At 44.3% G+C, this 11,164-nt stretch overlaps 1 non-coding gene across 1 annotated transcript; it reads right to left on the reverse strand.

The window, feature by feature from the left end:
• Positions 1-3,786: 3,786 nt before the first annotated feature.
• LOC116983230 lies at positions 3,787-3,977 on the reverse strand. The gene has a single exon (XR_004414652.1). It is a non-coding gene; the product is annotated as a U2 spliceosomal RNA (small nuclear RNA).
• Positions 3,978-11,164: the final 7,187 nt, after the last annotated feature.

Below are 11,164 nucleotides of genomic sequence, written 5' to 3' on the forward strand. Positions count from 1 at the left end.
GATCTCCTTCCCATAGCAGGGTGGCCAATACTGTGCACAATGTTCCAAATATGGCCTGACCATTATCTTTGTGCAGCTGTAACATGATGTCCTAACCTTGACTGATAAGTTCATAAGTTCATTTATTGTCACATACACCAACTGGTGTAGTGAAATTCACTGGCCAGGTCAGTCATACAATTTAAAAAAGCAACAGACTCAAAAAACACATTTTAAGATAAACATCCACCACAATGACACCTAAACATTCCTCACTGTGATGGAAGGTGAAAATAAAGTTCCAAGTCCTTCCCTTGTTGTTCTTCCTTGGTCAGGGGCCTCGAGCCCCCCGTTGACGGGACGGTCTTGAGTCCCGTAGCTGGCGGCGTTTGGGCCCTCCACGTCGAGGCTTCAGCTGCCGCATCGAGGGGATGTTAGCTCCCCCGCGCCGGGCGATCGAACCTCACATCGGGGCTGGACGAACCTTCTGCGATGTTGGAGCTCCTGACTTACCTCTCCCGAGACTGTGAGCCCTTGATGGTAAGTCCACGCCCCGCGGTGGGGCTCATGACAGTCTGAGGTGGCTTCCAGCTCCAGCGATGGTAGGCCGCAGAGCACGGAGAATGTGATCTGAACCTTGATCACACTCCGGAAAGGTAAGAACCTGAAAACAAAAAGTTTCCCCGACCTCATCAATCTTCAAAAGACTTTTTATCTGAGGAAATATTACCAAAATAATAATCTGAACATGAAGTCCAATCAAACAAAGGGAAGATTATACGAAGCTTACCATTTTATTCTTATTCTGTTAAAATGTCGACATTTCCGTCTCTCACAAGACGTTCATTTCTTACTCTTTCTATTCCTCCTTGTACTCATCCTGCATCTGTACATTGATGATTTTACCATGCACAGAAGAGGATCTACTCTCTACTTTGATCACCATGGTAGGGCTACACTACAGTTTGTGCTATGAGTCTTTGAAGTAGTGATGAAGCCACTGCAACATCTCATTCTGTGGACATAGGTGAATCACTGTTTACTCCATATCGCAAAGCTTGCAGGTTGCTCCATTAAACTGTTGATAGGCATCTGGCTTTCTAAGAAATTCTGATTTTGCTAGCTGCATATAATGATAATGTGAAAAGTATTTCTGATTAAATGACATGGTGCTAATTCAGCTGAGTGTCTAAACTTCATCACGTCAGAGAGGAAATCAAAGGGATGCTGAGAGCTTGGAGATTGTGGCAAGAAATTTATTTTATCTAATCAGACAACCTAGCAGTGACTATAGCAACCAGCAAGGCACCTTATATTGTTCCAGGAAATAAGGTGTTGGCAAATTCACTAATTGCGGTCAGAGCAAGGTTTACGTTATATTTATTCATGGCCAAAATAAAGGTGTTGTTGGCATAGCCAGTATTTATAGCTGATTATTAGTTGTGATAGAGAAGATGGCATGGTGAAGGAATGGAGTTATATTTCTGGATTAGGATGGTTTGTAAGGGAGGAATAAGAATAGTAAGATTAAACGAGAACTTACCAGTTTGAAGTTTGATCTGTATTTTATGAGGAGTTACGATGAGGGATTACGTGAAGAACCCGCTCAGTGCGCAGGCACGGCATACTTCCAAGCAGCGGTGTGGAATCACAGATAGACACAGTTATTTGAAGTAAACATAGTAAAGATAAGGAGACATCAATTTATTAGTTTGATCCATATAATGAGGGTGGGAGCGGAGGGCACGTAATCCCTCATCGTAACTCCTCATAAAATACAGATCAAACTTCAAACTGGTAAGTTCTCGTTTAATCTTACTATTTTACTTCGGAGTCACGTGAGTGACTACGTGAAGACTTCAAAGCTCTGTGATTTCAACCCGTGTAACAGTTCATACTTCACTCGCTGCCGAAGTCATTCGAGGGAGGAAGTATGTTATCGTAATCAACCATGAATCTGTTTGTAAAAACAATAATGGTGTTATTAACAACAACAAGACCAATTGCTCCCCCGGGCTTAAATTATATATTTTTTGCGGATTCTTTTTCTGCAAACGATACAGGTTCTGTCAGTGGTTTGTTATAAAAGTTTGGAACGTATACTCCCTCGACCACCCTGCAGTAGCCAGGATGTGGTCCATAGGCTCGTCCATCCTCTTGGTTACTGACGTGGAAGCTGTCCTGGTGGAATAAGATTTTATACACGTTAGTATTTACTCCAGCAACTCCCAGTACCTGCTTGAGCCACTAGAGATAGTTTAGCTCGTCACCCGACCATGAGGTTTCCTGTGGCTGACCCATAAGGCTTTTTCCTCTCCCTCGGTATTCCTTATTGTGTCGATCTCTAAGTGGGTCATGACACATAAAACGTGGTTCAGGTGGGTATGCCCGGAATTTCATGACTGGACCTGATGTTCCTGGTCTGTTCTGTTTGGCCAACCCTTGAATGGGCATGTGACACTGTCTGGTGTTATAACCATGTTGTTCCATCGCAGTAGATGGGAGAGCTGGCTCTTTGTGTTGATGTAAGGCCACAAGCATGTCCATCTTCAGGGTAGGCTGTTCCAGGGTGAGTGACCTGGCTGGTGATCATCCCCTAAGGTATGTCAGGATTTCACTGACGTCCCAATTTGGGTGTACCTATTTCTGGGGAATGGATTGATATACCTCTCCTGTATCTGATCACCAGTGAGCGGTACCCAAGTTGAGTAGGCTAACAGAACATGTCCTTCATTGTGGTGAAGACCTGCCAGGAGCTCCAGTACAGTTTTTTGTTATAGTTGAATGTGTAATTCCTGTTTTGGAAAACAGTGTACCATTTCTTGATGCTCCTCAGGTATGTTCCCTAGGATATGTGACGGAATACTGTCATCAGGTTGATAGTGCTGCTGATCCAAGCACAGCAATGGTCTTCCCAATTCTGCAATTCTTTTAATGACCATGTCGAGGATCACTGGGAACCATGCTCGTGGACTTGGTCCACTGTAATTTGCGTAGTACCCGACTGATGAAGCCGTAGTACCTATTGAAGAGGTAGAAGGAAAGGAAAAACATAGAGATTAGGTTCCCCCCACCCCTCAATACGCGGGTATGTCTCCATTGCCGCTGCCTTGAGATTGGTTTCATGTGACGTAAGTTAGTACGTGGTGATTTAATTGGATATAAGGAATCGATATCTGGTGTCCATATTGCTTAGTGATTTCAGCAAATATTTTTGGTTTAAATGTATGTTTACAGTATTTAGCTCACCTGATAGGTGAGTTACTGATGGTCAAACATGTTTGACGACATACGGTTTGCAATTGTTAATAAATTGTCACCTAATATCGATGTTCTCCGCCCAAGTGGTTTGGTATATGCCACCACTGATGTTGTTATCTTATAAACGAACATGCAAATTTGGTGGATTACTGAGCAAATGCTTCACTAGAATTAAGTAAGTTAATATATAATATGTTTAAGTCAATTCATATTGGCATTAAGTATTACAAGCTCAGTAACACATCAGGACACATAAGATGTTACTCAAAACAGGTGGAAGTGTACAACCATAATCCTTCCTGCCGATAAATCCCATGATAACACTACAGATTAATCCATTTGCCCCCATATTACAGGTATGGAGATAGTTTTGAACACTAGTATCTCAGCTCATAGGAAAGGTACAAAGTTCAGTAGCTGGTAATGCTGCTATATCCCAATTACTTTGCCACGTAGTTGATTGGTGGTTAATGCACCATGACTGATAGTCTTAATGAATACCAGATAACAACGTTGTGGATGGTCAACGTAAATATCTGGATATATATTTTGTGCACTGTCCCAGAGGCACTGCAATACTGGGTCGATGCGTGGAGTGGACGGAGCAAGCCCCTATTCCATCTCCCTGTTCCAAAATTCAATTTAATATATGGTCCCTAGATAAGGGACGTATCAGATTATTAAACTGATAAGAACAGACACTACACTTGATCTTAGCCAAAAGGCCGAGAAGCGATGCAGCTAAAGCTGTATCCAAGGATAGTTTGTCGTTAATATATAGACATGCCATGACGGAATGTTTCTAAGTGTCAGGGCTAGTTGATTCTGGATAACTTTGACTTAAATGCTGCAACGCTCATCATGGTTACTCCATCCAGGTAATTGCGGTATATCCGAAACTTATATGAGAAGGTACTGATAGTGTGCATCTTCAAGGTCGATGTCTACCATAAAGTATCCTTGGATCCATGGTAGTAGTTACAAATCCCATGAATGGGTATACCTGGTGAAATACTCAAGTGGTTTATCAACGATGGTGCGACATTCACCATCATGGGAGGGTAGACCACTTGGGGTGCTTGCTGAATTGGTGGCAAGATATTAATTCTATTCCCCTTGTATTTATTTTTTGGTATATAACTACCAAGAGTGATAGCTTCCTAACCAGGCGTGATTCATCCACCCCTTGTTAGTACAACCCTTAACCTTTATGTGATGGTAGGAACCATACTTATCTGTCTTCATTGTTGTTTTCTTCGGTTTCTGGTTCCTTGTTCTTGTGGGGACGATGTTTGTTGGGGGGTGGCGCATTTTCCCCTGGGGCCTGCTCTGGGCCGTGGCCTAAAATGCTACGGGTTTGGCATGCAGGCCCCGAGCTTTCACCAGTACCATGAGGCAGACGCCCCTGGTGGACACGTAGAGGTACTGCTGTCTGGTTTAGTGTGGTGCTCATTCCAGACTCTGCCCTCTTGTGCCGAATAGTTTGAACACTTCGTCCAGTTTTTTAGGACTGGTTTGGTAAGTGCCAGGTAGCAGGATCTGTGCTTGTGAGGTAGGCGTTCTCATAGTCCTGTTAATTTCATAGATTGAGGGCAGGTTTGTGAGTTCATTTCAGAAGTTATGAGGTATACCGTTGAACAGTAGGGTCAGGTGTTTTGCCATACTACCCTGCCCTTCTGGAATGAGCAGGTGGACATGATAGCCGACGTCAGGGTACCAAATGCATTTTTAAAATATTTAGGTTAAATGCGCTGCTCAATGTATCCCCCGATAATGGCGGGCACTTTGAGTAAATGCAATTTAGGGGAGGCGTGATAAAACCAACGCCTCATGGCTACCTGTCTTGGAGAGGTTTTTTGGAAAAGACAGGTAGTAAGCTGGCCATCAGTTGAGACTGAAAAGCCATCTCGCTAGTGGTGGAGCCACATAGCGGCCACACCCAGCAGCTCTTCCTGATCCTGTACCTCAAGCATACTCCCGATATTGTTCAGCCAGTGACCCCTCTTCATGACCAGCCCAGCCACTGGTCACCCCAAAGCTAACCACACTAAGGAGGAAGCGATGGGCAGTGCCTAGGCACTGTGGAGGGTATGCCTGAACCCTCCAGCGAGACTGCCCCTCACGTAGCGTGTCTCGCAGGAGCTCCTGCTCCAGGAGCCGCTCCAGCGGCTCAGGCGGCTGTCTCTCTCCCATGCGGGTGGAGAGACGTCCCCTCCGACAAGTCGGAAGCCACCGGCCGGATGCCTCTTCGGATGGCTGAACAGCCAGCCCGCAGCTCAGGCACTAGCGGGACTGGCCTCGGCGCGGTGTGGGGATAGCGGAACGCCCGGTAAATGTTCCTACCGCCTTCTTCTGGAGCTTTTGTGCCTTGTAGTAGTGAGAGCGCCCCTCGAGCAGCGCGTCTCGCAGGCACCTGCTCCGAGAGCCGCTCCAGCGGCTCAGGCGGCTCTCTCTCCCCCCGTGCGGGTGGAGAGACGTCCCGCCCCAAATCGGGAACACCTGCCGGATGCCTCTTTGGGTGGCTATACATCCAGCCCGCTATCGGGCTGGCCTCGGCACGGTGTCGAGGAATTGCGGAACACCGGGTCGCTCCTACCGCCTGTTGCTGCCCCCCTTCCCCCCGACGGGAAACGTTCCTCCTCAAACGGGGGACAGTTTTGTTCCAGAGCCTTTTTCTCTGCCTGTAAAACACAAGCAGAAAAAGGGGCTCCCCTGTAAAAGAAACCCGACCTCAGGATACTCACCTGACGGTCCGTTTCTCTGTTGCGGGAGCGCATAACTCCCGCTGCCGCAGTTGCACTGCTGGCGTAATGCCGCGCCTGCGCACTGAGCGGGTTCTTCACGTAGTCACTCACGTGACTCCGAAGTAAAATTATATATTTTTTACCCAACTGCCTGTTGGTGTTAACTTTTTTTTTGTGGATGTCTTAGATTTGGGAAAGAGTGGAGAAATACTATGCAAGGAGCCTGGATGAGTTGCCACAATGCATTGTGTGGATGTCTCATGCTGCAAATGTGATATACTTGCAGCATAAGGTGTGAATGCTTAAGACTGTGTTAACCATATAACCATATGACAATATAACAATTACAGCACGGAAACAGGCCATCTCAGCCCTACAAGTCCGTGCCGAACAACTTTTTTCCCTTAGTCCCACCTGCCTGCACTCATACCATAACCCTCCATTCCCCTCTCATCCATATGCCTATCCAATTTATTTTTAAATGATACCAACGAACCTGCCGCCACCACTTCCACTGGAAGCTCATTCCACACCGCTACCACTCTCTGAGTAAAGAAGTTCCCCCTCATGTTACCCCTAAACGTCTGTCCCTTAATTCTGAAGTCATGTCCTCTTGTTTGAATCTTCCCTATTCTCAAAGGAATAATCTTGTCCTCATCAACTCTGTCTATCCCTCTCATCATTTTAAAGACCTCTATCAAGTCCCCCCTTAACCTTCTGCGCTCCAGAGAATAAAGACCTAACTTATTCAACCTATCTCTGTAACTTAGTTGTTGAATCCCAGGCAACATTCTAGTAAATCTCCTCTGTACTCTCTCTATTTTGTTGACATCCTTCCTATAATTGGGCGACCAAAATTGTACACCATACTCCAGATTTGGTCTCACCAATGCCTTGTACAATTTTAACATTACATCCCAGCTTCTATACTCAATGCTCTGATTTATAAAGGCTAGCATACCAAAAGCTTTCTTTACCACCCTATCTATATGAGATTCCACCTTCAAGGAACTATGCATGGTTATTCCCAGATCCCTCTGTTCAACTGTATTCTTCAATTCCCTACCATTTACCATGTACGTCCTATTTTGATTTGTCCTGCCAAGGTGTAGCACCTCACATTTATCAGCATTAAACTCCATCTGCCATCTTTCAGCCCATTTTTCCAAATGGCCTAAATCATTCTGTAGACTTTGGAAATCCTCTTCATTATCCACAACACCCCCTATCTTGGAATCATCTGCATACTTACTAATCCAATTTACCACACCTTCATCCAGATCATTGATGTACATGACAAACAACAAAGGACCCAACACAGATCCCTGAGGCACCCCACTAGTCACCTGCCTCCAACCCAACAAACAGCCATCCACCATTACCCTCTGGCTTCTCCCATTCAGCCACTGTTGAATCCATCTTGCTATTCCTGCATTTATACCCAACAGTTGAACCTTATTAACCAACCTTCCATGAGGAACCTTGTCAAAGGCCTTACTAAAGTCCATATAGACAACATCCACTGCTTTACCCTCATCAATTTCCCTAGTAACCTCTTCAAAAAATTCAAGAAGATTAGTCAAGCATGACCTTCCAGGCACAAATCCATGTTGACTGTTCCTAATCAGACCCTGTTTATCCAGATGCTTATATATATTATCTCTAAGTATCTTTTCCATTAATTTGCCCACCACTGAAGTCAAACTAACAGGTCTATAATTGCTAGGTTTACTCTTAGAACCCTTTTTAAACAATGGAACAACATGCGCAGTACGCCAATCCTCGGGGACTATTCCCGTTTCTAATGACATTTGAAATATTTCTGTCATAGCCCCTGCTATTTCTACACTAACTTCCCTCAATGTCCTAGGGAATATCCTGTCAGGACCTGGAGACTTATCCACTTTTATATTTTTCAAAAGTGTCAGTACTTCTTTTACTTTGAACCTCATAGTATCCATAGCTACTCTACTAGTTTCCCTTACCTCACATAATTCAATATCCTTCTCTTTGGTGAATACCGAATACCGTGTTGTGGGTTTGATCAAGGGGATTATTGTGTACTAGATCATACAGGGCTTTTGGAATGTTTGCGGGAACTACAATAATAGTGCCATGTGAGGAGTATTCCATCACACTCCTGACCTCCAACATACAGATGGTGCAAAGACTTTTGGGAGTCAGGAAGTACGTATTTTCCTGCAGAAAAAACATCTTAAGATGTTATTTTGCCACAGTGCATATGTGGCTGGTCTAATTGTTAGTCAGAGAAAATATGCCTCTATAAAAAACTACAATTGAACTATTTGTTAAATGCTGATACCCTATTAAACCACAGAGGGGAGAAAAATCAGGAAAAAAATTAAAAGTTAAATAAATTACAAAATGTACAAAGAACTAAAAATGATCTCAACTCCTTTGTAAATTGAACTCGTATATGAAAGATTCTCATGACAATTATTGTCACACAATTATAGGAAGATAGATGTGCAAAAAATAGATACAATTGCAGATATTGCCATTGCACTGTTGGAGTAATAAATGTTGCCCATGTCATGCTACTGGTGTCATTTTAAGTATGGGACAACATTGTGAAGATTAGTCTTAAATAAATCAACCACCTATAACACTTAAAAGAGCATGTATTTTCCTGTAAGATCAAAAATATTATGATTGTCAGAAAGATCCATCCAGCCTTTTCAGAATCAGAATCAGAATCAGAATCAGATTTGTGTTCAAGAAGGAACTGCAGATGCTGGAAGATCGAAGGTACACAAAAATGCTGGAGAAACTCAGCGGGTGCAGCAGCATCTATGGAGCCCCATAGATGCTGCTGCACCCGCTGAGTTTCTCCAGCATTTTTGTGTACCTCAGAATCAGATTTTATTCGGCAACATACGAGGAATTTCACTGGCCAGGTCAGTCATACAATTAAAAGCAACATTCAAAAACACATTTTAACATGAACATCCACCACAGGGACTCCTACTCATTCCTCACTGTGATGGAAGGCGAAATAAAGTTCGTCTCTTCCTTTTGTTCTTCCTTGGTTGGGGGCCTCGAGCCTCCATTTATGGGCCCGTCTTGACTCCTGTAGCCGGCGGTGTTCGGGCCCTCCGCGTCGAAGCGATCAAGCTCCCGCATCGAGGAGTTATCAGCTCCCACACGCCAGGCGATCGAAATTCGCGTTGTGGCTGGACGAACCTTCTGCGGCGTTGGAGCTCCGAACTCGGCCTCTCCTAAGACTGCGAGCCCTTGATGGTAAGTCCGCAAGCCGCGGTGGGAGCGATCCCAGGCAAGGGATCCGCTCCAATGTTAAGTCTGCACCCCGCAGATCTCATATCTCTGCACAGAATCCTGTTTTCAATCCGGCTTTGCTACTCTTATAATTGGCCACAAAAGGAAGAAAAGCCCAGAGGTGAGGAACAAAGTTGTGAAACATTTCCTCTCACCTACAACGTTGATGGATAGAATGTTGATTACAGTATTGAAGACTGAGCTATTGAACTGGTACACTAGTTTGGCAATTCTCTGCCTCAGAAGGCAGTGGAGGCCAATTCTCTGGATGCTTTCCAGAGAGAGTTAGATAGAGCTCTTAAAGATAGCGGTCAGAGGATATGGGGAGAAGGCAGGAACGGGGTACTGATTGTGGATGATGAGCCATGAGCATAGTGAATGGTGGTGCTGGCTCGAAGGGCTGAATGGCCTACTCCTGCATCTATTGTCAATTGGTATCATTGTCATCGGCAAAAAGGAAGATGATGAAATACACTAGTCATCTGTATTTTTATACACTCCTTCTAATATCTGCTTATAAGCATTTTGGGATATTGGACAAATACAAGGCTTTCCCAAAGTGCTGTGGTCGTGGTGTCTGCCAGGTAGGTTCGCCGATCAGCAAGATCTCACTGAGAGGCTTGGTGGTCAATGGGACCGGTAACCTGGCGAAGCCTCATTGGACGGCAGGACCGGGAACCTGCCCAACGAATTTCAAGACAGTGCAACCGGGAGCCCGCTGAAGGCTTGTTGGATGACGCAACTGGTTACCCACCTGAAGGCTTGCCAGAGCCAACCAGAAGGCTCGTCTGTTGGTAGGACCGGGAACCCGCCCCAAGGCTCGTCGGGGCCCACCCGGGGGCTCGTCGTATGGCGTGGCCAGGAACCCGTCCACAGGCTCGCCTGGCAGCGCAACCAGGAGGCATTGGACATGAGGAGCGTGGGCTGATAGGATGTTGAACCGGGGTAATGCCTCTAGTGCTTTCAAGGTCAGCTGCAGGAGCCGCCCCTGGGACACTAAGAAGGCCATACAGGCAAATTGGACTTTGGACTTTGAATAACATGCAAAAAATGGCAGCGCCCGCATGTGTAATGTATGCAAAAAGAATTTCACACTGCAATTGCATATGTGACAATTAGAGCACTATTGACTATTGACTAGTATAATGGGCAGAACTCTTACAGAAACACTGCTTCCGCAGTGTGGCTAGTAACCATCATCACAAGAAAATTATTTAGTCATTTCACACTGATGCAGAAAATAGGTTAAAAGAGGGAAAATATTGGTTATATGTCAAAAAATATAATTGATGCAATTAACAATGCTGTGGACCCAAAATTCTTAAATAGTTTAGTTAAATATACTGATGAGAGTTGCCATGATTTTAGTTCTTCTAAGAATTAGACATATGTAATTATTTTAAGTCCTTGGAAAATCCTGTCACTTTTACCATTGGTAATTAATTTTGTTGGACAAAAGCACTATTCATATGTATGAATAATGCTTTTCTCAGCAAGGGTAATTAGTTTAGTTTAGTTTATTGTCGTGTGCACAGTATAGGCACAGTGGCATGCATTGGCAGAAAGACAATAGGTGATTATAAATGCACAGGTACTGCCACAGGTACAGATATGTGATAAAGGGAATAATGTTCAGTGCAAGATAAATTCCAGTAAAGTTTGATGAAAGAAAATGTGAGTGTTCCCAATGATCTCCAACAGTCTCCAATAGTCTCCCATTCTCCTGCATTGTTTATTTTCATAACATGAATTGGATATAATGCGATTGATGAATTACGGATTTCTATTTATATTATGCAGGCCAAATTGGTTATCATGCGATTTCTATCAGGAACTAGAGAAACGTATAAAAGTTAGTTCAGTAATTGATATGCAGAAAAAAA

Source organism: Amblyraja radiata, chromosome 1 (assembly GCF_010909765.2).
Source record: "Amblyraja radiata isolate CabotCenter1 chromosome 1, sAmbRad1.1.pri, whole genome shotgun sequence".
NCBI lineage: Eukaryota > Metazoa > Chordata > Chondrichthyes > Rajiformes > Rajidae > Amblyraja > Amblyraja radiata.